Source organism: Choloepus didactylus, chromosome 14, assembly GCF_015220235.1.
Source record: "Choloepus didactylus isolate mChoDid1 chromosome 14, mChoDid1.pri, whole genome shotgun sequence".
NCBI classification, from domain to species: Eukaryota; Metazoa; Chordata; class Mammalia; order Pilosa; family Megalonychidae; genus Choloepus; species Choloepus didactylus.
This window is the reverse complement of record NC_051320.1, coordinates 24,014,498-24,041,772: the sequence shown is the minus strand read 5'-3', so window position 1 is coordinate 24,041,772 and position 27,275 is coordinate 24,014,498. Positions and strand designations below refer to the sequence as shown.

At 37.9% G+C, this 27,275-nt stretch overlaps 1 protein-coding gene across 1 annotated transcript in view; it reads left to right on the top strand.

Annotated features, from left to right (window-relative positions):
• The window catches only part of CPA6 (carboxypeptidase A6), a 339,673-nt gene that overhangs the window by 98,683 nt on the left and 213,715 nt on the right, over positions 1 to 27,275 (top strand). The window lies entirely within an intron of this gene.

The window sequence follows — 27,275 nt, the reverse complement described above, 5'->3', positions numbered from 1 at the left end:
TTTTTCTTTGTCAGTCTAGCTAAGGGTTTGCCAACTTTGTTGATCTCAAAGATACAGCTTTTGGTTTTGTTGATACTCTATTTTTTTCTATTGTTCTCAATTTCATTTATTTTTGCTCTAATCTTTGTTATTTCTTTCCTTCTGCAGATTTTGGGATTTGTTTGCTATTTTTTTCTCTAGTTCCCCCAAGGGTGCAGTTAGATCTTTGATTTTAGCTCTTTCTTATTTTTAATGTAGGTGTTTAGGGCTATAAATATTTCCTTTAGCACTGCCTTCACTGTATCTCGTAAGTTTTGATATGTTGTGTTCTTGTTTTTATTCGTCTCCAGAAATCTGCTTGTTTCTTTTGCAGTTTCTTCTTTGACCCACTGTTTAAAAGTGTGTTGTTAAACTTCCTTGTATTTGTGAATTTTCTAGTTCTCTGCCTGTTGTTGATTTCCAGCTTCATTTCATTATGATAAGAGAAAGTGCTTTGTATAATTTCAGTCTTTTTACATTTGAGACCTGTTTTGTGACCCAAATGTGGTCAATCCTGGAGAATGACCCATGAGCACTTGAGAAGAATGGTATAGCCTGCTGTTCTGGGGTACATTGTTCTTTTATGTCTGTTAGGTCTAGTTCATGTATCAAATTATTCTCATTCTTTTTCCTTACTGATCATCTGTCTAGATGTTCTGTCTATTAATGAGTGGTATACTGAAGTCTCCAACTATTATTGTAGATAGTCTATTTTTTCCCTTCAGTTTTGCTAGTGTTTGCCACATGTATTTTGGGGCACCATGGTTAGGTACATGAATATTTATGATTATTTCTTCTTGGTGGCTTGCCCCTTTTATTAATATATAATATCCTTCTTTGTCTCTTTTGACAGTTTTGCAGTTAAACTACTTACAGACAAAATAGCCTTTCCCCAGCTTTTTTAAATTAATTTTTTTTGGCTACTATTTGCATGAAATATATTTTTCCAGCCTTATACTTTCAACCTGTTTGTATCCTTGGGTCTAAGGTGAATTTCTTGTAGAAAGCAAATAGATGGCTCATATTTTTTATCCATTCTGCCAGTCTGTGACTCTGGAGGAGTTTAATCCTTTAACATTCAATGTTATTACTGTAACATCAGTTATTCAAACATTTTCTCTTTTGGCTTTTATATGTCATATCTTATTTTTGTCTCTCTCTTTATCCTTTTAGTTACCCTTACTGATACTCTTCATTCCTCCACTGTCCTCCAAAGTTCTGTCTCCTGTCTTTTCCTTTTAGCCTGCAGAACTCCCTTTAGTATTTCTTGTAGCGCAGTTTTCTTGTTAACTCTCAGTTTCTGTTTATCTGTGAATATTTTAAACTCCTCCTCATTTCTGAAGGACAGTTTTGCTGGATAAAGAATTCTAGGCTGGCAGTTTTTCTCTTTCAGTATCTTAAATATATCATACCACTTTGTTCTTACCTCCTTGGTTTTTGGTGAGAAAATAGTGCATAGTCTGATTGGGCAACACTTTTATGTAATGAATCACTTTTCTTTTGCTACTTTTAGAATTCTCAATCTTTGGCAGTTGGCAATCTGATTAGTACATATCTCAGAGTGAGTCTGTTATGGTTTATTCTGTTTGGAATACATTGTACTTCTTGGACTTGTATCCTTAAGTCTTTCATAAGAGTTGGGGAATTTGGGGCCATTATTTCCTCAGATATACCTTCTGCCCCTTTTCCCTTCTCTTCTCCTTCTGTGACATCCATGACATGAATGTTTGTGCACTTTATGCTGTCAGTCAATTCCTGAGACCCGGCTTAGTGTTTCCCATTCCTTATCTGTTATTTTGTTCAAATTCAGATGTTCAGTCTTCTAACTCACTGATCCTTTCTTCTGCCTCTTCATATCTGCTGTTGTGTGCCTCTAGTGTATTTAATTTCATCTGTTATGCTTTTCACTCCCATAAGATCTGTGTTGTGTTTTTTTTTGTTTGTTTGTTTTTTGTTTTTGCTTGCTTTCAAATTGTTCTTTATGCTCACCCACTGTCTTGATATCCTGTATTTCTTTAGCCATCTCCTTGAATTGATTTAGGAGATTTGTTTGAAAATCTTCTTCCAAATTCTGTATTTCCTCTGACTTCTTAATTTGGTCCATATTTTCCTGTTTCTTAGTTTGGCTTGTACTCTTTTGCTTATGTCTGAACACTGAATTACCCTGGTAGGTTTACTTTGAAGGTTGGATTCTCTTTCTTGTCCAAGATTTTGTTGTTGATTGGCTTTGCGTTAATGCTCTTCTTTGACATTTGTTCCATCAGTATTACCCATTCAGGGCAGGGCCAGGGACACATGAAGGGAGTGCACACCAGTTCCATAGGGCCCTGGGGAAAGGGTCAGGTAAAGATGCCAAAAAGCCTTTTATTCTGCTCCCCAAGGGTGCCCTTTCCTAGCCTGCCCAGTTTATGGCCCCCTTCCCCCCAAAGCCTTTTAGACCTCTTCCTGGAGGTGTGCTTTCCTCACCTGCCAGCAGATGGCACTCTTTTGGCAACCTGTTCCACTCAACCCTCAGAAGGCAGGCTATTAGCTCTCTGCTGTCTCCAGACAATGATGTAAAGGTACCGGGCCATGGGGATTGAAACTGCAGGTCCCAAGTGTCCAAAACCTGGAATAGTGCTAGATCATGTCCCACCCTTGTGTTGGGATAGTGGACTTCTGCAGCCCTCTCAGTCTGTAGCCACCCACCTGCCAGGGACCAGACACCCTGAAGCTTTCTGCCCCAAGAGTAGGGGATGGGCACCAGGAGCTGGGGCTAAGGGGTTTTACTCACAATCTCTCACCACAGCTTCTGTCTCTTCAGCCTGCATTTTCCTGGGTGTTACACAGCACTCCCTCAATCTCCAGAACCCCAGAACTGTTGTTCCCTATAGTTGTTGCCTGTTTCCTGGTGTCTTTTTCTAGGAGAGAAGTGAGCCCCAGTCTCTCCATAATCAGCCATCTTGGATTCCTCCCAAAGGTTTTCTTAACCATAGAAAATACAGGAATTTAGCTATTACAGTTTTTATGCAGCTGTCTTAATGTCTGCATTTAAAAAAGTCAATGCCTTTACTCCTAACACTGCATTCAGTGTTAATTGTACATCCACCAAGGGTTCCCTTTGTGAAGATGTAAAGACACTGAAACATACACACTACAAAATGTGTGTTCACCAATAAAAATATTCCCTCCACAGACCAAATTAAAATCATGGAAAAAGAAAATCTCCAAACTGAGGAGCACATTTGGCAAGAATGTAAATAGAGCCCACTTTGTTTTCCCAGTTTTGCTGATTTTATTTCCCAGTTCTGTTCTAACAGTCATTTCAACCAACTCTCATTTTCAGTTAAAAAATGAAAGGCTAATTTAGTAAGCTGGCTCACAGCTTCCAAAGAAGCTTTTCCACAGCTTTCCATTGCTGTTTCATCCGTTTGACACACCAGAATAAAAAAAAAAAAAACATTTCTGCTTGAAGAATGTCTAATAAATTTTCCTAAAATCTCTTACAGAGTTAAAGCCTCATTAAAAATCAGCCTCTAGTTTTCTTATGAGCAGGGTGGACAGTGGATTGGCTCACTCAACATCTATTCCAGCTTCCTTCTAGTGTTCCTTTCTGGCCAGCAGAGGCTAAAAAAAACCCAAGCTACCTTGCAGCTAGGGTTCCAGATGTGATTTAGATTCTGCTTCCTCAAGACTCAGATTTGGAACTGAATAAATGGGGAGAGAGGCAGTGTAATAAGGAAACCAGCATATTATGTATGAGGTGTGTCTGACAACTTTGCAGCAATGCTATTCTCTTCCAGGCTCTTTAGTACTTCATATGATTTCTACCAAAAACTCAAATCTTAATTTTAGAAACAGAATGAAGGAAAAACTAAGAAAGGAGAATCTGGCAAACAACTTCTGGGAGATATTTCTGACATTTTATCTATTCTCTGAGCAGTTTATGCAACATATAGAAGGCCGTGCAAGTGAAATGAGTATCAGGGTTTTAAATATTAACCATATGTTGACAACTAAAATTATATCTCCAGCCCTAACCTCCTGCTAAGTCCAAAGCTCATATATCCAAGTGATTCCTGAATATCATCATATGGATGTCTGATGCCATCTCAAACTTAACATGTCCACACACACACACAAAAGGAGCTTGATATATCCTGCCAAACCTGCCTCAGTCTTCTCAGTCTTGGTTGGTGGCTAAAATGTAGAAATCATTTGTGATTCCTGTTTCCCTGGCACCTTTAGCTGTATAAATTCAGTGGTGAATTTCTGTTGACTCTACCTATAATATCCTGAGTCCAGCCCTTCTCTTCCAGTTCTTTGGAGAAGTCATTTCTATCCCAGACTGTGGCAATCTTCTCCCAACTGCTCACCCTGCTTTCCCCTTTCTCTTCCCTTCCTCCACAGCCCATGCTCCCCTTAGCAGCAAGACTGAACATTTGAAAATATAAATCTAATCTCATTCTCCTGGTTAAACCCTCTAATAGCTTCCTGTTGCAATTGACATAAAAGCCAAACTCCCTCCCAGGCTGTCCCACATGATTTGTCCCCACCTCCCTCCCCTAAATCACCTCTTTGCATTCAACCATTTTTTCTCTGAGTAACAGACACACTCTTTCTAACAAGGAGACCAAGCCATTCTCACTCTGGGCCTCTGCGCTTGTGTTTGCTCTACATAGAGCTCTCTTCACTCACTTTCCATGAGTCTTTCCCTGGGTGGCTCCTTATCACCCAAGGATGTTGGTTCAGAGTACCCTTCTTTGACCCTCCCCAGTCTAAAGTAGCACACATACCCCTTTCTGGTTTGAATCGTGTCCCTCACATGAGGCACATTGAGGTCCCAAACTCTGGCCCTGTGGATGTGAACCCATGTGTAAATAGGACCTTTGAAGATGGTTTTAGTTAAGGTGTGCCCAGACTGAATGAAGGAAGGCCTTAATCCAATAGGGCTGCAGTTCTTATAAGCAAAGAAATTTGAACATGGATGGAGAAGCCATAGGATAAGCAAGAAGCTGGAAGTCTGAGGAACCCAGAAGAGAAAGAAGACTCTACCGTGTGCAGAAAAAAGGCAAGAGACCCCAAAGATTTTCAGCCAGCTAGAAGATACTAACCTGGGTGGAAGCAAGCCTTCTAGTCTCTGAAACTGAGCCAATAAATTCCCGTTATGAAGCCAACTTATTGTATTTGTTTTAGCAGCAAGGAAACAAACATCCCCCATTCCAGGTCCTATTGTAATACCTCTTAATTTGTTTTATTCATAGCCCTCAACACTATCCAAAATGATGTGATGGCTTACTCATTTCTTATCTGTCTCCCTGACTATAATGCAAGCTAGATGACAATAGAAAAATTTCTGCCTTATTCATTGATGTATTCCCAGCACCTAGACAAAAATGCCACTGATAAATATTGTAGATGAAAAAATATATTACTTTACCCACTAGAGGCATAAAATTAAGTCATGAGGATATCAATATTTTTCATTAAGAGCTCTGAGCTTGTCTTCCAACTTCAACAGGAAAGTCTTCCTTCCTTCCCTGGATCTTCTCCTGACAACTCCACACCCCCAGGGAGGAGCTGCCATCTTTTCAAAGAGAAAACTGGAAAATGGTCCAGTATACTAATATTCTCTACCCATGTCTCCTCGAAGAATTCTGGGGGAAAAAAATGTATGCTTTGCCTGTTTTTGTTTAACCTGATCTCATCAGTAAATCTTGGAAAAACTGAGATATTGTTAGCTTCTTTGCATTTGTTCCAGCACAGTTTTTGACAAAAAGATGTTATCACGTTTTTAAAATGTGTTTTTTTCTATTGTGAAGCTGCACATTTAGCCTATTCACTAAATGATGTGCCATATTATCTAATTGGCAAAGATCATCTTCATTGTCAAACCAGTCAGCCAAATCAGACTTAATTTCTATCAAGAAAGTCTTCCTTCATCTTTTATTTCATACTTTTTCATTAATATACAGCCCTTCAGAACCCTCTACCTTCTTAAATTGAATTCTACTGTATATGAGTTAAGAAGACACAAAGATTTGCCTTTACGTTTGTTGCCTGGATGAAATACATGCCACAATGTTCAATATTTTTTTTTACCAAAGCACTCTTTACTTACTCTTAAGGGACTTGCCTTCAGGAGCTATGCATTTTGTTATCAGTAGTCAGGTGATAGAAGAAAATAGGTTGTTAAATGTAAATTGTCATCCATCCTGCCCTCCATTATAGTATATCTGAATATGGACCATCCTGTTCTGTTTTTAACATCATGCTTAATGTCATTATAAATACATAATGTAAAATAGAATAGAATAAAATAGAATATACATACATATGTGCATACAATAGAGAAGGCCCAGAATATATACACATATGTAAGTACAACTCATAAGGCGCAAGATAAAATATGTAAGACAAAGCATGTAAGAGAAAGCATAATATACTATACAATATAACAGGGAAAGACATGAAGTCCTACTACTTGTTTATGGTGACTTGTTTAAAGAATACTTTGCTGACATTTGTTTTAACTGTTCTTTTATTTGATATCCCTGAGAATTACTCATCCTCGGAGCAATACACTATTGTAAGATACAGGATGGATGAAAGTTTCTTCTTTATTTTGAAAAGTGGGAGATGTGTGATTGTAAAGGATGGTAGGTGTGAAAGGAGAACTGGAAGAAAAACTCAACCTCAACCATGGGTACATTCTTAGATCGGTTTTAGGAAAAAGTTCATATGGAAATTTATTCCCTTAAAAATATCAAGTCCCTTACCCCCCTTGGAAAGTCTACATGTATCCTAGGGGCTGAGTTCCTCAGTTTGATGTCTTGCCCCTTTTGGCTATCGTTGCCATCACTGCCACATAGTATTGTTCCCAAAATGTGCAATCCTACCAGAGGCTGTCCCGCTTGTTCACTGATCCTCCATCTGATGAAACACCACCCACAAAACTAAAAAATCCCCACAGTCTATGATCCCTCTTCAAGATGAAGACCTTGCCTCAGTTTACCTGGAACCTAGGACTTCATGTGTCAGAAACTCAGGCTCAGTGCTCCTTTCCCATTACCTCAGTCCTGGGAGATTTGCTCACACATGTACCCATTTCCCCCAGGTACACCTGCCGTGCCAGGGTGGCTGTGTGCGGATGGGTTTACAATAGTATCCACACTCACCTCAAGGTACCAACCCTCTGGCAATTGGCATCTCACATGAAGAGTGGATGATGGCGTTTTGTTTCAGAGAACAAAGCCAAATCTCATTTTCTTTTCTCGGGATGGGTGTTAGTAGTACAAGGTGGGTTTTCTACACTGACAGAACTGAGTCAGGTGTGTCTTTAAGCATGGTCTATAGATGTATCTGTTTCAGAATCACTTGGGATGCCTATCAGACCTATTGAATCAAAATATACAGGAATGCAGCTTGAGAACCTACATTTTTCCATGAGTACCACAAGTCAGTGTTTCCCTTGTATGAAATACCATACATAATAGTTTATATAAATATATAGTTTCATAAAATATCATAAAATACCTAAATGTCCGTCACTGGCTTAAAATATAAAACACTGCAATGTGTTTTAATCCCCCCGTCATACCTTCCCTAATCATATCACTCTTTCATTTCCCCTACCTGCTGAGGTTATCTTTATCCTTAGTTTTTATTGTTCCCTTGCTTTAAAAATTTACCACATATATATCCCTAAAATACATGTTTTTAGTTATTTATGAAACTTCTTAGAATTAGTTATACACCATGTATAACTTGCTTTTCTTATTCAATATTAAGATGGCAAGATTTATCCATGTTGATGCAGGTAGAACGTGTCTATTTTCACTGCAGTATAGTATTCTATTTTTTGGATAGCTACCATTTATCTTTTCTCTTGTTGAGGAAGTTTGAGATGTTTCCAGTTTTTTGTGATTGTGAAATAATGCTGCAGTGAACATACCTGTATGGCTGCCCTAGTACACATGTGCACAGTGTTTCTGAGAGTGAAGTTGAGTATAGGTATGTTCAGCTTTTACCAGTTAACACCAGATTGCTTTCTTCCAAAATGGCTGCAACAGTATATACTCTATTGAGCAAAAATATGAGTTTCTATAGCCAGTTCTTGATAATGTCTAAATTTAATTAAAAATCTGGTAGTTATGAAATGATATCTTGCTATGATTTTAATTTGCATTTCTCAGTTTACTAATATTGTATATCTATTCATTTCTTTCAGCCATCTGTTTCCTGTTCTGTAAATTTCATACTTTTGTCCATTTCTTATAAGTAATGTCTTTTCATATTGATACTAATCCTCTGGTTATTTGTGTTCTACATATCTTCTCTCAGTTTGTGGCTTGTGTTTTTAATTTCCTTATTTATTTATTTATTTATTTTTTGCTGGAAGGAAGTTCCTAATTTTAATATAGTTGAATTAATTTATCTTTGATCTTTGAAGCTTGCTTAATAAATCTCTACCACAAGGTCATCAAGAGATTCTCAGTTTTCTTCCAAAAATTAAGGTTTTGCCTTTTTCATTTAAGTTCTTAATCCATCTGGAATTGGTTTTTGTGTATTTGTGAGACTGAGGACCAGGTTCCCACATGAATAACCAATTGCCCGAGTTGTTTACCTTTTAGTAAAGAGTCCATCCTTCCCCTGCTGATCTGCAACATGACCTCTGTCATTGATCAAGTTTGCCTAGAAGTTAGGATCTGCTTTGGATCTGTTTGTTTATCCTCATGCCAATTCCATGCCGTCTTAATTACTGTAGCTTTATAATAAGTTCTCATGGTTGGCAGTGCAAAATTTCTCACCGTTATTTTTCTTCTTTAGGAGTGTTCTGACTGTTCCTGACCCTTTCTTTGCTTTTCCATTTATAGTGTAGATTCATCTTATCAACTCCCACAAAAGAAGTTGTGCTTTTGATCAGAAGTATATTGGATCTATAGTTAAATTTGGAAATTTGGACATCTTTACTCTATTGTCTTGTAATACATAGACTATTTCTCCTTTTTGTAGGTTCCTTTTAAGTCTTTCAGTAAAATTTAATTTTTTCTCTAAAGAATGTACATGTGTTTTATGTGTATATATATACACAAACATGCATATATATGTATGTATATTTACATATATATGCATATACACATATATGTATATATATTGTTAGGTACCATATATTTTCATGACTAGTATATTTTTACATGGCATTTTCTGTGTGCTAATTTATAGAAATTCAAATGAGTTTTTAATAGTATGTATTTGTTTACCATCCTAAATTGTCTTACGAATTGTGTAATTGTAGGGCTTCTTAAAAGATTTTTATGTAGATAAACTGGCAATTTTGTTTCTCTCCAATATCCCCAATCTTTTATGTTTTGTTCTTTATTTATTGCACAAATTCTGTTCAACAGAAATGATTATAAACATTCTTCTCTTATTCCCAATTTCAAGGAAAACCTTTTTGCACTTCACTACTGAGTATCATGTGTACAAATTAGAAACATAATAGACAGTCTCACTGTCTTTCATGGTTCTTAACTCTTACATTTTAAAATTCTGTTTTTTACCATATGCATTTTCAGTAATTTTTTCAAGTGCACATCCTAGTTCTCTAACTCTACTTCTGCTGCATTTTACCTGTCCTTTCCAGTTCTAATTTCTGTGATTATATGTTTAAATTCCAGTAATTTAATTTGATCATTTTTATGGTCCTTTGCATATTGGTCAGTGTTTGGATCTGCTGTTTTGTCTCCTTAAAATATTAAATACATTTATACTCTTTCTCATGGGTAAGCTTACTATGGCCTTTGGGCCATATCCACCCCTCCACTTGTAAGTAGAGTTTTTTTTTGGTGCATAGCCATACTCATTCATTTACATGTTGTCCGTGTTTGCTTCCATGCTATAATGGCAGAGACTATATTGCTCATGAATCTAAAATATTTACCATCTGATCCTTTACAGAAATAGTTTTCCTACTCTTGCTCTGTCTATAGTTTCTCACACTTTATATTCCAGAAGCAGGTCCTCAAGTATGCTGTGCTCAGACTCCCTTCTAAGCTCAGACTGCCTTCATCCACCTTGTCTGCCAAGCAAGCTTCAAGTCTTGCTCAAGTATTCAAGTATTCCTTTCTTGAGAAAACTTCTCTTACTCCCCTGGAAAAATTAGACATATCACCCCAGTGTTCCCACAGTAACTTACACACATTCACATCATAATACATCATAGTGATTGATGGATTGATTGCATGTCTACCCTCCTCACTAGCATATAGGTTCCTTGTCTTTTCATTTTTGAATCTCCAGTGCCAAACACATGATCTAAAATCAAAAGGGATTTCCTGAAAATATTATTTGAATGAATGAATAACTGAATACTCATTCTGCCATGAATATGCTAAGAGGTCCCTACTGATTATTGGGTTAGATTACAAGGTGTTCCACCCAGCCCTTGAAGGGCTTGGGTTGGCACAGCCCAAAAACCAAAGAACACTCATCTTTGCCAGGCACAGACTGGCAGACACTTTGCCAGGCACTGACTTACAGACAGGAGGGTCCCCGGTGGCAGCCACCTGAGGAAAATGGAATTAGCGCTCCACAAGGATGAGGAGTTCAAAGGGCAGTTTTAAGGGTTTGGGACAAAGACATTCCATGGAGTATGAGAACAGAGCTTGAGCAGAGTCTGGTGACAAAGGAGACTGGAGATTTGTTATCAACAGTGATCAGGGGAGGGGAGTTTCAATGCTTTGTTTATGATTCCATCTGTACATACTTTCTTCCCTGAGGAGGTCTGATGACCTTGAACTTCTGTCCAGGTCACACGGGCTGCTATGTGCTGTGGGGCCTTATTCCCCTTAGGGAGGGGAGCCCAGGCCCTGAGTCCCCACATAAGGTGTAAGTAATGTACAGGTTTTATCCTGTTCTTTGTTGTTGTTTCTACTGACTTTTGCTCTTGGTGCCTTGTTTCCTAATGTGTTTTATAATTTTTGATAGGGAGTTCATATTTATTGGAGCTTCTTGTGGGAGTTCTTGGGACTTGGTTTTAAGATGGATTCCTTGATAAAGGATTTAGCATGTTCTGGAAGGAATCTGGGGATATGTCATAGGTCAAGTTCCCCCAGGAAACAGAGATTTGCTTGCAGGCAGCTTGTTGGAGCGTACCATCCCAAACAACATCTATAAGGGAATGAAGGAAGCTGGGGTCGGAGGGAGAAGTTGAACTGCAATGCAGTTACAACGGAGGCCTCACCTGATTTCATGGGAAACTCTGAGGCTGGGTTGGCCCTTCACCAACCTCCAATTAAGGCATTGAGGCCAGGTCTTATTAGCTCAACAGTCTTCCAAAAGGCATCTCAGCTTGGGTGAGACACCGCCCTTTAGCTGAAGTCAATTCCATAAAATGGAGTCAGCCGTGAACCATCAGCAGAGAAGTCTCTGCAGTTGGGAGAATGAACACCTCGGTTCTTGAAGGGGTGAGCTGGGCAGCACCCCACAGTATCCACTACAGGCCGCTTCCAATCTGAAAACTACTTTAAAGTAAATTCTTAGCTTCGAGGCTTTGGGACCATGCAGGTAGCTTTGAATTTCACCCCTAACCCTACCAGAAAACTGATTTTAGTTTTAAATTCTCAGTGGTGACTGTATTTTCCCTCTGTATCCAGAGCCACATGCAAGTTTTCCCACTTACTGCTATTGCAGGGCATTTGTTCTTGTCATCTTTTATTGAGGTTATCTTTAAGGCTTTTGATCTGAATCCAACCTTGCTCAGATTCTAGGCCACCAGAGATCACCAGGTGATACCTTTCAGACAGGGTAGCCACTGGCCTCAGAGATGGTTTATCTCATTCTTTTTGGCCTCTTCGGATTTTCCTTACTCTGTTGCCACTCTACCCTCACATTTTAAAAGGTGCACACCACACATGCACACACACACGCACATTTACCAGCATTGCTAAGTGTTTTGTGCTGGAGGAGATTTCAGTATATCTAGTCCAACAAACTAGGGCAGCTATCTAGAGTCCCAGATGATTATTGCATTCAAATCTCAAAACCACTGAACTAATATATGTTGATGACTGCCAGTACACTGGGCCCAAAATCTTAGTTTCAAGTATCCTATTCTTCCACATGGTTTTCTCTGATCACTCCAGCTGAACTTTTTTAGTCATTTAATGTATAATTTATGAAATATTTATCACATGCTACTTTATATTACAGTAGAAGATATAATGTTATGTCTTACACAACTGGACTGTACATCTTTGAAAGTTCTCATTTTCCATGTAGTAACTGCTATTTGGGTATCTATTGAATGAATGCTACATACTCCTTTGTGATAAAACCTTTCTCAGATTATGGGTCCCATTAAATACTACAGGAAAGGACTAAGCTAAAGTATCATATCACAGTTTGACACAATGTGTAGTAAATCCTTGAGACACAGAGAAGATATCTTACTGTAAGAAATTAATTTAATGGCAGGATTACATTTTATTGCTTTTCTGTCTCTGATCTGTACTAATGAGAGAGGAGGAAATTCTCAAACCTTACAATAGAAGACAATTTAAGGGCATTAAAAAATGCAAAAAATACAAAAAGCCAATTTCAATTCAATTCAGTTCAATATTTATTGATCTTCCATTATGTGTGAGGTAACTATGCTAGGAGTTTAACTTCTTGAGAAAATTCTTGTTCGAAAGTGAAGTACATCAGCAAGGCTTTTGAAGTGTGTGTGTTTTGCTTCTCTCTGTTGTTAAAATAGCTGTAACAAAAAATAACTGAAACAGAAAACAAGAATAAAGTCATCACTTCTGCCTAACTGTAATCCAAGAGTGAAGCCTAAATCTTCATGTCCTGAGCAAACAGCCACAGGGCACGTCTTCATGTTCTGAGTAGTTTATATTGCAACTATAAACCATGACCAAGGAGGGAGAATCCATTTAGCTCTGTAGAGTACTCTCTGACAAGTTGTCTGTTATTTATTGCTTTTTAATGAAATTTTTCATGTGCATGAAACCACCATTTTTCAACCAAGGAAATGCAGCTCTGAGAACCAAGTACTTTATTATATAGACTCTACATGCCAACATTAATTTTTCTAGGTGGAATTACCAAATAGATTTCTTTGTGCTTAGGGATGAGATTTTTGAAAAAGTTAGTGAAGATCCTATTAACTCTTCCATAAGAGGTGTTCAGAAAGTTTAGGAAGTATTATAAACTGTCCTATTTTTCTTGAGAATGTGACATGAGCTTTGCCTGTTGAACGCCTTAAATCATCCTTTCTAAAAGCATGCAGTTTTTTAAGTTGTTATCAAAATTAAAAGGATATTTTAGAGAAGGGAACTTGGAGACGGAAGTAAAGAATTCCAGTACATATTTTCCCACCTATGAAGACTGTAACGGTAAATTTAGTTATTCCATTAGTTTCTCTTATCTCATCCCTCTGAAGATAGTCAAACTAAGTAAAATTGCTGTTATTGTGTTAAGGCTTTTTGTTATAAGTGAGAGAGAATCTGAATAAAACTGGCCCAAACAATAAGGAAATATAATATATTACATAACAGGAAATCCAGAGGTAGGACAAACCAACAGCTGGTTGATTCAATAAGATCATTGAAGACCCTGGTTCTTTCTGGGTCTCCCCTCAACAAAAAGAATCTGCTTCAACCTACAGCTTCCTTCCTAATTACAAGACGGCAAGCAGGGTTACACATTTCCTTGTTGACATTCAACAGGAGAGTAAGTCTTTTTTTCCCATCCATGAAACAGTCTGATTAGGGCAATTTAGAACACGTGTCTATTTCCAGGCTAACAAAAATTGATGAGATTTTCAATCTCTGCTTAGCTAATTGGGGGTCATTCCTTATAGAGGGATGGGATGACTGTCTGAACAGAACCAGAGTCCTGTTCAAGTTGGAGGGGAAATGGATTTGGAGGAGTAGCCAAAAGCATCCACTGCACTCATCTAATCTGATACCATGTGAAGAAATGATTTTCTGCATTCAGGCAAATTGTGTTTTAGGAAGTATTGAAAAATGGAACGTGTAGTGAGTAACAGATACAAATACCTCTACAAGACATTCTGAAATTATTTCCCCTTTTTATTTTATATGAAGTGCCCTATGTCCCCAATTTGTTTTGTAGAAAATAATGAGATCTTTAGTATGTGTCTCAGGTGACACAGAGCTACTGGAACAGAGAGAAAATAGTAAGTCCTAATTCAGAAAGTGATCAGTGATTAGGTTCAAATAATGAAAAGCTCAGAGACAAGAAGAGCAGCAACATAAAGATTAGATATATACATAATGTCATGTGTTTTATTATTTTTGATGTTCACAGTGAAACACCCTTTCAGCCCTTTAAGTTCTAAAGGAAGAGGAGAAAATAATCCTGTTGGGGTAATATAGTAGCTATTCTTTTTTGAGAGGTGTTCTAGTTTGCTAATGCTGCCAGAATGCAAAACACCGGAGAAGGATTGGCTTTTATAAAAGAGGGTTTATTTGGTTACACAGTTACAGTCTTAAGGCCATAAAGTGTCCAAGGTACACATCAGCAACTGAGTACCTTCACTGGAGGATGGCCAACGGTGTCCAGAAGTCCTCTGTTAGCTGGGAAGGCATGTGGCTGGTGTCTGCTCCAAAGTTCTGGTTTCAAAATGGCTTTCTCCCAGGATGTTCCTCTCTAGGCTGCAGTTCCTCAAAAATGTCACTCTAAGTTGCACTTGGGATATTTGTCCTCTCTCAGCTTCTCTGGAGCAAGAGTCTGCTTTCAACAGCCTCCTTCAAACCGTGTCTCATCTGCAGCTCCTGTGCTTTCTTCAAAGCCAAGTCCCTCTTGGCTGTAGCTCCTCTTCAAAATGTCACTCTCAGCTGCACTGAGTTCTTTCTGTTTGTCAGCTCATTTATATGGCTCCACTGATCAAGGCCCACCCTGAATAGGTGGGACCATGCCTCCATGGAAATTATCTCATCAAAGTTATCACCTACAGTTGGGTGGGGCATGTTTCCATGCAAACACTCAAAGAATTCCAATCTAATCAGCACTGAAATGTCTGCCCCACAAGATTGCATCAAAGAATATGGCTTTTTCTGGGGGACATAATACACTCAAACCAGCACAAGAGGCTACAAGTCAGGCCTTGCCTTAGCAATATCTCCTTTGGTTTACGACTTAAACCCATCACAGATGGGCAGGAACTGATGTATCCTCAGCACCTACCACCATGTCTGGCACATAATCTTAATAAATGTGGCTTAATGAAATACAAAATTCTCACACCACCCTTTTACAATAGTTTATTGGTGTTTCAACCAATTTACAGATTAGAAATCTTCAGCTCTTAATGTTTTGACAATTTAGCTAAGAGCATGCAGCAAGTGGTGGAGTCCAGATTTGAAACCAACCTTACTCTCCTCCATTGAAGTGAAGAGGAAAAGGATCAGAGAAGATAAATCGAGGGACAAAGATATGGGAATGAAGAACTGAAATATCTGAAGTTTAAGTATTAACGTTAGTGAGTTTGTTAGGGTTGGAAAAGATATGCTTGAGATACCTCGAGTTTATTATAAGGAAACACAAGAGAAAATAGGGACAATGTCCAAACCAGGCCCCCACTTAAGAACTTTTAGAACCCAACTATTATGGGTCCACTTCCACTTCTCCTGATGCTGCAAACTAACTGATTTTTATTCTTTATCTCAACTGCCAAGTCTCAAAGAAAGGATCTGATTGGATCAGCTGTCAATCACTCTCCAGTAGAGTGAGTCTTGACTGGGCAGAACTTCTGTCATTCCACCTTATCTGCTGACTGCCTCTATGTTGTGTGTCAAATTAGGTGTGGGCTCCGGGAGAAGGAGTTACAGTATGCCAGGCAAAGGACACCTCGAAAGGGTACTGTGGGCAGGTCATGCATTCTGAGGCCACGCTCAGAATATTTGTTATAAGTAGTTCCCTTTTGAGAAAATTGCAATTCATTCATCCATTCAACAAATTAGAGCAAGACAGAAGGACTCAGGAACTCTCAAAGTGGATAAAGTAAAAAATGCTGCAACAAATGCAAAAATGTAATGTCAGCTACCTAAATACCTACGTGGCAGGTGCTTGTGTGCGCTTGACACATGTTTTATTTAACCCTCACAATAACCCTTGAGTACCAGTATCCTCAGGATATAGGTAGAGGGACCAAAGTACATATTTTTTTAAAAAAATTGTCTGAGATCACACAGCTAGCACCAGCAACTTGGCTCCAGGGTATGTGCTTTTTACCACTCTGTTGTTTGTTCAGGAGATTCCTGGTGGCTCTGGGAGTGAGGACTACAAAAAGGACCCCAGTGACTGGGGCTGAGATTCCAGTGCCCATAATGGGCAGAAGTAGGGGCTTAAAAGCACATGTCCTATGTCAGCAGGGAGCCTCAAAATGTCTAGAAAAATCTGTCCCTCCACGCCGGAGAAACTGAGGAAGATTTATGTCTAGTAGGGATTTGGGGGGCAGTAAGGGGGCATCTATGAGAAGTGGATACCCCAGGCCTCTACCATGTGTGATCCTAACTTACACTTTCTGCATAATATAAGAATTGCAATTAAACAAACAAACAAGCAGGCTTTGGACCACTGAAAGCCATGTACCACTCAAGATAAGCTCCAAACTATTCAATAGGACTACTCCCACAACCGAGGAGTCCCACAGTAAGCCTGGTATTTATTTAGTTCCTACTTGCAGGGTTTAGAGCTTAATGAAAGATAGAGACATTAAACAAATAATTCCCATGAAGTTCAGTGAGTGTTATGCTAGGAAATATATGGTGCATTGAGAGACAGTAGGAGCCAGGTGAGTAAAATAGTGCAGGACTCACTGAGGAACTCCCTGAGGAAGGAACCTTTAAGCTGAGGTCTTCAGGATGAGTAGGCATTATCCAAGTGAAATGTGAAAGCGAACAGAAGGATTCACAGGAAGAAACTGTGTGTGAAAGCTCAGGATAAGGGTATATGGCACATTCGAGGAAATGAATTCAGGAGAGTGGTGAAAGATGTGGCCAAAGAGACAAAGACTAGAATGGAGTGACCTGGAAGGCTCTTTTATGGAAGGTGGATGTGTTAACAGATCTCAGCGAGGAATATGTTACTGGAGCTCCCTTCCAGGCTCGCTGCCTCATTGCAAGGAAGAATTCAAGAATGAGATGAGCAGGTATAAGCAGGTGAGAAAAGTTTATTGAAGAGAAAGACAGTTCATGCTCAAGGGTTGAGCACAAGTGGGCTCAAAAGAGAGACACACACTCTGTTTGGCACATGAGTTTTCAACAGATTAAACAAAGGGGAGTGGGGTTTGAGATGTTGGTACATTGTGATTGGTGAGTAATCATTTAGATTAAGTATTGTAAGTAGGCAGTTGTGGTTGGTTTTCTACACTTTCTTGAGATTGGTTAGTAAACATGTAAATTAAGGATTGTAAGTAAGCTGTTGCAATAGCATTACAATTAAGCATTGTGAACTAAGCATTCAAATTAAGGATTGTGAATGGGTTATCATGATTGGTCCGTGCCCTGGGGTTGAACAGTGTATCCTGTTTTGCTCAACCTCCTCTGGTTTCAGGAACCTGTCTCTCCAGATGCCCCGCCCCCCCTCCCTGTACCTAGTTCAAAGGTGCTTCTGAGTTTGTAGGATGTTTTTCCTGTGTCTATACTGCCTCAGATGGATTATATCCTAAGAGCTGTGGGAAACCACTGATTTTGAGCTGAGAATGCTGTGGCTATCTAGTGTTAATTTTTTTAAAAAGGTAAATATAGAGTCCTGATTTTAAATGGCTGATGAAATGCTTGGATTACCTCTCCCAAATTCTATTGCAATTATACAAAAAATAAAAATAACAAACTGGTTGTCAGATTGCCTGGATCCAAATCCTGGCCCAGTCACTTTGTAGTTCTGTGATCATGGGTGAGTTTTTTCACCTTTTTGCCTCAGTTTCTTCATCAGTAAAAATTAAAATAAGAATATCTGTGCATAAGGTTATGAGGCGTAAATGTGCCCGTACATGTAAGGTGCTTAGAATAGTGCCTGAGACTCAACAAGTTTTAGCTATTAGAATAGAACTAGAAACTGCGAAGCGTTTCACCAACAAGCAGTGGAGAGTTGGTGGGTGTCATGAAAAAAGCAGCAGTGTCTAACAATTAAAAACATAAGAAAGTGAGTAAATAACTAAAAGATTTCAGTAGATAGGCTGATTAGTATGCACTTAGCTAATCAATTTTCTGATAATGCATTGCAAAAAGAAAATTAGTTGAAACTATAGAAGAAAAGATCAATTTGAAGAACATATCTAGTGAGGAGTTACTGAATGATTTAAAATCCATAGGATACAATGGAAAAATCTAAGAAAGCTAAGAAACTCACAATATTTTATAAGAATTTTGGCTTTCCCAAAAAATGGTCTTTGCCAAAAGTACCCCCAGAAAAATGCCAAAACTAGAGGCAATAGAAGGTTCAAGAAACTGTGGGCCATGAACTTTATGCCCAGGTAGTTAATAGAACAGATATAGAAAATCTAAACCCTGTCACTCACTCCCAAATGGGCAGAAACACTATAACAAAGGAAGCTCCATGAAGACAGCCACAATATCTGATTGTTTTGTTCACTGTTTTGTCACCTGTTCCTTAGAACAGTGACTGGCAAATATTAAGCCTTGAGTAAATATTGTCTGAATCAACAAATGGCTCCCAGGCAATTTAAGGGAGCCCTCTTATCTAGCAGAAAATATTCCTGCAAAGCTGAAACTAATGATAAACTGGCAGCCTGTGGGCTAAATTCTGCCAGCAGACTTGGTTATTTTAGCCTACAGAATGTTTCAGGGAATGATATATTAGTTACCAGCACTTAAAAATCTGGTGTGTTCACAAAGAACTCTGGATTTCACTGCAGCATCCTTTAAAATCAGCTGTGATGTTTATTAGGGGAATGCTTATTATAATGATCCCTAGATTGTAAGCTCTTATAGCAGTCACATCTATTCCTGAACTGTAACGGCTATTTCCAGATTCTGAGATGCTGATCCCTTTGTATATAATCTGATCAATCCCTGGAACTTTGGGTATCTGTGTGACACCTGGAACTCAGAGCTAGAGCTTGGCAGATATCAATGTCAGTATTAGCACATTCAGCAACTGTTTAAAAAGCTGAAAAAGAGTCCAGACTTCAATAGAGATATGAATGAAGGAGATCTAGTTTGGTCTAGGGCAAATTGGACCAAAGGGTAAAGGACAATCCTGACTGTGTTTTAAAACTTCAAATTCCATGTGGAACCAAGGGAAGAGATAAAGTTTATTTGGTGCAGGATCTATATTTCCTAAAAATTTTACTCATACAGTTTGTTCAAATACCATAATTACATGGAACTTTGAATGGGAAGTGAGTCCTGGTAGGTTTGAACAGGTTAGAGTGAAATAGCAACACATTCCAAAGTAATTTGGGCAGAGAATAAAAATATATGTGCAGGGCCCCCCTGAGGAGCTGGGGGAAAATGTGGAAGTGTTGGACTTCCTCACCTGGATTGTTGCTGATGTTCTCAAAAACATTGCAGACTGGCGTTTTGGTATGCTGAGCCCTCTGTCTTGGGGCTTGCCCTTATAAAGCTAGGTACTGCAAGGAGAGGCTAAATCTGCATAGGATTGTGCCTAAGAGTCTCCCCCTGAGTGCCTCTTTGTTGCTCAGATGTGGCCCTCTCTCTCCAGCTAAGCCAGCTCGGCAGGTGAACTCACTGCCCTCTCACCCTACGTGGGACCTGACTCCCAGGGGTGTGAATATCCCTGGCATCGTGGGATATGGCTCCTAGTAATGAATCTGGACCTGGCATCATGGGATTGAGAAAATCTTGATCAAAAGGGGAATGTGAAATGAAACGAAATAAAGTTTCACTGGCTGAGAGATTTCCGATGGAGTCAAGAGGTCACTCTGGTGGATACTCTTACACACTATATAGATAACCCTCTAGGTTTTAATGTATTGGAATAGCTGTAAGTAAATACTTGAAACTATCAAACTGCAACCCAGTTGCCTTGTCTCTGGAAGACAATTATATAACAATGTAACTTACAGGGAGTGACAGTGTGATTGTGAAAGCCTTGTGGATCACACTCCCTTTATCCAGAGTATGGATGGATGAGTAGAAAAATGGGGACAAAAACTAAATGAAAAATGGAGTGGAGGGGGGGATGATTTGGGTGTTCTTTTTTGTTTTAATTTTTTATTCTTATTTTTACTTTTTCTGGTATAAGGAAAACGTTCAAAAACATAGACTGGGGTGATAAATGCACAACTATATGATGGTACTGTGAACAGTTGATTGTACACCATGGGTGATTGTATGATATGTGAATATATCTCAGTAAAACTGAATTTAAAAAAAAAAACAAGGAAAAAATCAATTGGATGGCAAAGGAAAAAAAAAAAAAATCAGCTGTGACAATGCATGGACCTCCAGCTTCACTTCTGCAGCCTCCTCCTGGACCTGTGTGGTAGCTCCCCCTTAACATAGCCATTATTTGGTACTCTGCAGTTGTCCAATTTAACTTTCTGGCCAGTGTAGAATTGTCAATGTGACCCCAGCCCAAAGTAAACGTCTTCCAAGCTGCACATCTGCCCCACACCTTTCTGCAAACACACTGAAGCCAGGCTTCCTAAGAAGGGGAATAGATTTTCAGGTGGCTTGGGAAACAGAGTAATTGCCAACAGATTTCATTCTAGGATCTCCTTAACATGAAGAAGAAAAATCTGCCACATGCTTAAGGGAAGCAGACATGAAGGAGAGATGCCCAAAGTCAACAAAAATGAACTAGCAAGGAAGAAAACAAAATTAAGAAGAGAACTAAGCGTTCAATATAATTTGTATCCTTCAGGAATGTTCAAGAAATGGACCATCTCAAGCAGTAGGGCTGTTCGATAATTTAAAACATGAATGCCAAAATTAAAAAAAAAAGGTAAGCTAATTAGGAGAATGTTCATGGTTGAAGATCAAGTTAGGAAAATAAACTAATCAGTATCCCAGAAAGCATTGCAAAAGGAAAGTTAGATACACATGAGATAAAGAAAGTTAGGAAATGTAGAGAACACATTTGAGAGTTCCAACCTGTTTAGTAGGAGTTCTTCGAGGAATCAGAAAAAAAAAAAAAATAGAAGAAATTAAAACAATAAAAATACTCTGGGCTGAAGTTTAAATGTTTATATCAGCAGGTCCTAATGAGGGGTGAACAGAAATAATGAAAAATATGTCCACACTTTTGACACAATGACCAACAGAATTTCAGATGCTTTTGAAGAAAACTTAGAGGGAAGGAGGAGGGAAACATGGGGAAGGGGTAGAGAGTGTGAGAATGAAAGGATTCTTAGTCTTACCTTGTTCAAGAGAGGAAATTACAGAAACAGATTAATTTTAGCCATGAAGTAAAAAGTGACTTTTAAGTAAGTTTTTAAAATTAGAAAAAAATTCACTGAGAAAATAGAAATATGATGCATTCCTTGCAACCTACTAGATTAAAAGTTGACAAACAAAGTTAACTCCAAGAAAGGAAAGGAGGGAATAAAAGGCAACAAGAACCCATAACATAAAACAATTGTAAGAATAAAATCTTACATATTTGGTATTACAACTAATGTGCATAAGAAAAATTCTCCTCAAGTCAGTCTCTTCCTCAATTTTTCAAATATCTAGCCCTACAATGTCTTCAAGAAACATATCTGAAAAAAACTATAAGAAAGAAATAGGGAAAACTGTGCCAGGCAAACAAAAAGAAAGCAGGAGTAGCAATCATATTGGGAAAAATATAATTCAAGGGAAAGAGCATTAAATAAGCCAAAAAAATGATTTTTAAAGGACATTTTATACAAATAAAAGTTTTATTGCATCCCAAAATACAGTAGTAATGAACTTATATATAGCTACATGTCACAAAATCCATAAATTAAGTTGTAAGTTAAAAAATAAATTGACATATTAAAAATAATAATGGGTATACTATAAAATTCTTTAAAATGGTCAAATTCAGTGGACAAAAAATGTCAAGGTTTAAATAACAACATGCTTGATAGGCTGTAGAACTTCATATACATACAAGAAAATGTAGATTTTCCAATATTAAAATTGAATATAAGGCTATAAATATGAATGAAGTAAAGTCAATGAAGTAGAAATCATACTGGCCACATTCTCTGAGTTTGAGATAATAAAACAATAACAAAAATAAAAGTTCTCACTCCCAAAACAACTACCTAGTGTTTTTTTTTTTTTTTTTTTGCAATCTTTCAAAATAAAGAAAAACTAAAATCTGAAATTATCAACTATTAGACTTGCACAATCAATGAGAACATAACATATTAAAACCTGAATAACAAAGGAGACACAGAGAAAGGAATTAATAAAGATCAAGGCAGAAATTAATGATTTTCAAACAAAAAGAAGTGGCACTGATCAATGAAAACAAAAATTTTTCTTTAAAAAGTAAATCTTTAGACATCTGTTTAAGGAAAGTTTTTTGAAATACAAATGGTATTTGAACCTAGAAATGGGACAAAGCTACAGATGACTATAAATGATAAATTTTATATGACTTTATATTGTAAGATACTGTAGTTATTTTATATGAATATATTTTATGAAACAAGCAGATGGTTTTCCAGATGTAAAAATTACTAAAATTGTCTCGAAAAGCAGAGAAAAACTAAATAGACCAAAATCCACACGCAAATATGAAAAGTAGACATGTAATCCTCAAGAAAGGAAAAATTTTATGAACATGTTGTACAAAACAGAAACATAATTTCTACGTCACTCAAATTGTCAGGGCCATTTACAAAGGTGGAAAATTTTCCAGTTCATTCCATGAGATTAGCATAACATTAATACCAAAATCAGACAAGGGTCATCCAAAAGTTTATAAATTAGCCTCCTTATGCATATAGGCATAAAATGCCAAAGTAAAATATTAGTGCTTAGAATCCAGCGGTTTATTATAAAATTAGTAATTCAATATATAAAGTGAAAAATAAAAGCAAATTAGTGTTATAATTAGCATGAGTGTATGTGTAAATGCAAAGAAGTATCTGGAGTGATAAACTTGCAGTGGTTGCTGGGAGAAGATGGAAGGTTTGAGGTTGGGGGAGAATGAGGAGAGGAACTTAAATTTTTGTAACTTCATATGCTTTGTAAATACTTGAGTTTTTACAAGTATGGATTCATAAGCTACTACAAATATAAGTTCAAAAAAAATTTAGAGTTTGATAATGGAATAAACTGTAAAAGGTCATACCAGAAGACAAGAGGAAGAATTTGGAACTTTATAGCCATGTTTTTCTAAAGAAGGATGTGCTGGTTTGGATCTTTTATGTACCCCAGAAAAGTCATGTTCTTTTAATCCAGTCTTGTGGGAGCAGACCTATTGTTGGGTGGGACTTTTTGATTAGGTTGCTTCCATGAAGATGTGACCCTGCTCTTTCAAGGTGGGTCATAATCGTCTTTACTGGAGTCCTAAGAGAGGATAAAAGGCATACACATTTTGGAGAGAGCTCAGAGAAGCTAAAATATGTAATCCAGAGTTTGCCCCTGGTAGAAGCAAGGAGGACCCACAGGAGCTGAAACAGAAGCCCAGACACATTTTGGAGAAAAGCACTGAAACCAGAAGCTAAACCTGGGAGAGAAGGTTCTGCAGAGCCAGTCATGTGTCTTCCCATGTGACAGAGGAACCCCGGATGCCATCTGCCATTTGTCAGAGAAGTTACCTATCTGTTGGTGCCTTAATTGGGACATTTTCTCAGCCTTAGAACTGTACATTTGCAACCTAATAAATCCCTATTGGAAAAACCAATCCATATCTGGTATATTGCATTTCAGCAACTTTAGCAAACTGAAACAAAGGATGAGGAGGAATTTCAAGCTGCCCTTGAAACAGAGATGTTCTTTCATAAGTGTCGTTCTGACAAGGAAGGCATAGAAAGAAAGCAACAAATATGGTAGACATCAAACTCAAACAACATGATCTAAGAACTTAAGAATGAAAAGGCTACTGGGAGATCATTCCAGCTGACATTCTCACTCCTCCAACAAGGAAAATGAGACCTAGAAGGATTATAAAAAATCAAAGATTATGTTCTGTTGTCAAAATCTCTTCTTTAGGTATAAATTCTCATTAGGCGTTCTATAATTATTTTTCAAATCAATTCATTTTGTTTAATGGCTCATTTATGTGATTGCTACTAAACGTAAGAATTGTTTGCCAAGGGTTTGGTTAACAAACCTAATGCTAGCATTTTAGCAACATAACCTCACTTGTCATGTAAGGCAAGAGGAAAAATTTAAATAAATCATGAGTGACTATACTACTGGGGAGAATAACTATCTGGGCCGTCCTGCTGCTTCTCTACTACATTCTTAAACTGTAATTAAAAACCCCTGCACTGTCTTCCTTTGGACAGCTTTATATAGACTCTCTGAATTAGAAATATCTGACTTATAAACACATGTGCATAAGCGCAGCTGGTTGCCCAGCCTTTCTCTAACTTCAACCCATTCTCAGTCCTTTGACTCGGTCATCTAATCCTGAAGAGTAGCCGAAGGGTTGTAAATGGATGTTGCCACCTACTGGTAGAAAAACATAAATTAAAAGAAAGCCTGTCAGTTGAACTTCTTTGATGATAGCTGAGCAAATTTAGTTTTTCTAAGTTCCAGTAGACACCTGCTGTTTGTAGTACCAAATTATTGTTCACTACTTGAAGAAAGACGGGCTATCAGATTTGGGAAAGTAAGCTTTTTGTTTGTGAAACAAATGGTTCCTTGGGGAGTCTTTTGATTTTACATGCAGGATAGAGAGCTCATGTTGGTTTTTGATTACTGGTTATTTCACCAACATAATTTATTGGTTTACAAAAAAGTATGACATTTCATGGATTTTCCTAAATAGCTTTCCTTATTCCTTGTCCTTTGGTAAGTAATCAAAGAGTAATAAACATGCTTCTAAAGACTCACCTGGGAATTTCTCAAAGCTGAGATAAAGTGAATTTTTTGTTATAAAAATGACAAAGCTGGGTTTGAACAATTGCTTTCAGAGGTACAGTTAAAGAATCCCAGGGGTGGCTCTCTTACATCTTGTACTCACCAAAGAAACCAATTGCCAGGTTGAATGATCCATCATTTAAAAAAAAAAAAAAAAAAAAAAAGCTCTTCCCATGGATATAAAATGGCTACAGATTGCTTTCTTTGCGCTCTTGAGATGCTGACAGGACCCCAGATGGAGGTGTTTTTCAGCAAGCTGTCAAGTGATCCATCCATCAAAAAAAAAGAACCATATCATCCAGCAGAGGTTTTTTTTCCCTGCCAATAATTTTATTGGGTCAGATGGGAGAAGCCAGGACTTTATAAATCTAGAAAAAATAAAGGTTAGGAAGACGTGTACCAGAAATGAAAGGAGGAAAAGTATAATTACATTTAAATTCCAAAGGTTACATGTAAGGGTTGTTTTACAGTGACTTGGTGATTTTTATTCCTACTTTTAATTTTTTCTAGAAATACTGATTTTATGGCATTGGTTCCAAGAGGTTCTTTCTGTGATGTTGAGGAAACAAAAGCTGCTGTCTTAGTTTCCGAGGGTTGCTGTAACAAAGTACCACAGTCTAGCTGGCTTAAACAATAGGAATTTCTCGTCTGTCAGTTTTGGAGACTCGAAGTCCCCAGTCAGGGTGTCGGCAGAATTGTGCTTTTTCCAAAGTCGGTAGCATTTTGGGGGTGACTTGCTGGTGATCCATCACTCAATCTCTGCCCCGCAGGTAGCTGTCTTTCTCCTCACCTGTCTCCTTCCTTGTCCCAAATGCTGTTTGCAAGGACTACAGCCCGATAGGGTTAAGCCCACCCTCATTCAGATTGGCCTCACCTTAACTAAAACATCTTCAAAGACCCTGTTTACCAAGGGTTCACCCCCATAGGACCCAGGTAGTTAGGACTTGAACATATATTTGTAGAGGATATGGTTCAAAGCCATATTAGAGTAGTAGTTCTTAAAGTATATTAAATTCTCATCTGCTGGTCAAAGGCCTTTTAATTCATAGATCTAAAGATGCAACTGAAATAAAACTAAAGTGATTGGAAATGACCACACATTGCCCGGATAATCCAGAAGTCTCCTGGTGGTCCAGTGCCCTCCATCAGACCTAGTCTTACCTAGACTCAGAAACTTCTGTTCCTCTAAGTAGTGAAACCACGGAAAAATGTGCTAATTTCATCCTTATTGCTGGAGAGACATGTGAGTGAGCTGGTAGAATTTTGGCTTTCTGCTTTATTCTTTAGTACTTGCAAAATGCCTTGGAGGATTATGAAAAATATTCATTCCTTTTATTGTACTTTTTAAAATTTAGTTTCACTTAACATTTTCAGTGAGTGAACTGGTAGAATTTTGGCTTCCTGCTTTATTTTTTAGTCCTTGCAAAATGCCTTGGAAGGTTATGAAAAATATTCATTCCTGTTATTGTACTTTTTTTATTTAGTTTCACTTAACATTTTCAATGGAAGCTAATTATTCCCAGAAGTCTCCTTTATGCTAATCCATTAATAAATATTGGTTCTATGCAAAATACATCAAATAGCTGTTATTATATGCTAGTGTTGTACTCCCCTACCTGTCCTCATCACATTACACCTAGAAAATAATATTTGTCTGGCACACCTGGGAGAGGGGTCACCACCACAGAGAACTCTGACAAAGGCAGGTGACACCTTGAGTATTCCAGTGCAATTCAGAAACATTGCAGGAGCCTTATAGAGTGGTCAGATACAATTTTAAGTGTCTTAATGGTGGTAAAATTCGATTAAAAATTTTGGTCACTCTAAAAAGTTTACAGTTACCCATATTTTGTGGTACCCCTGTAAATTGTTGGTGGCTCTGTAATGGGGTCCCCACATGCTAGTGGGAAAGCTCTGCACCAGAGAAATAATACACTCCATAGAGGTGGGCTTATCTCTATTGTTCTCACGTGGGAAGAATTCAAATCTGAGATCTTCCATGGTGGGTGGATTTTGTATTTCCTCTTTCTGAAAGTCACACTCTTTCTCAGCATGAAATTAAACGAACAAGGATTTGTCATCAGGAATTTTCTTTCTGGGTGTCTGCTTTGATGTGTTCATGAAGGTTCGTGTCCCACTTGCGGTGTTTTGGATCTCTCTCCACATTTATAACATTAAGTATGAGCTTGTAATCTTTAAGAGCTGATGAAAAACCCAACAGTTTTAAGATGCAGAAAAAAAGACCAGTCCAAT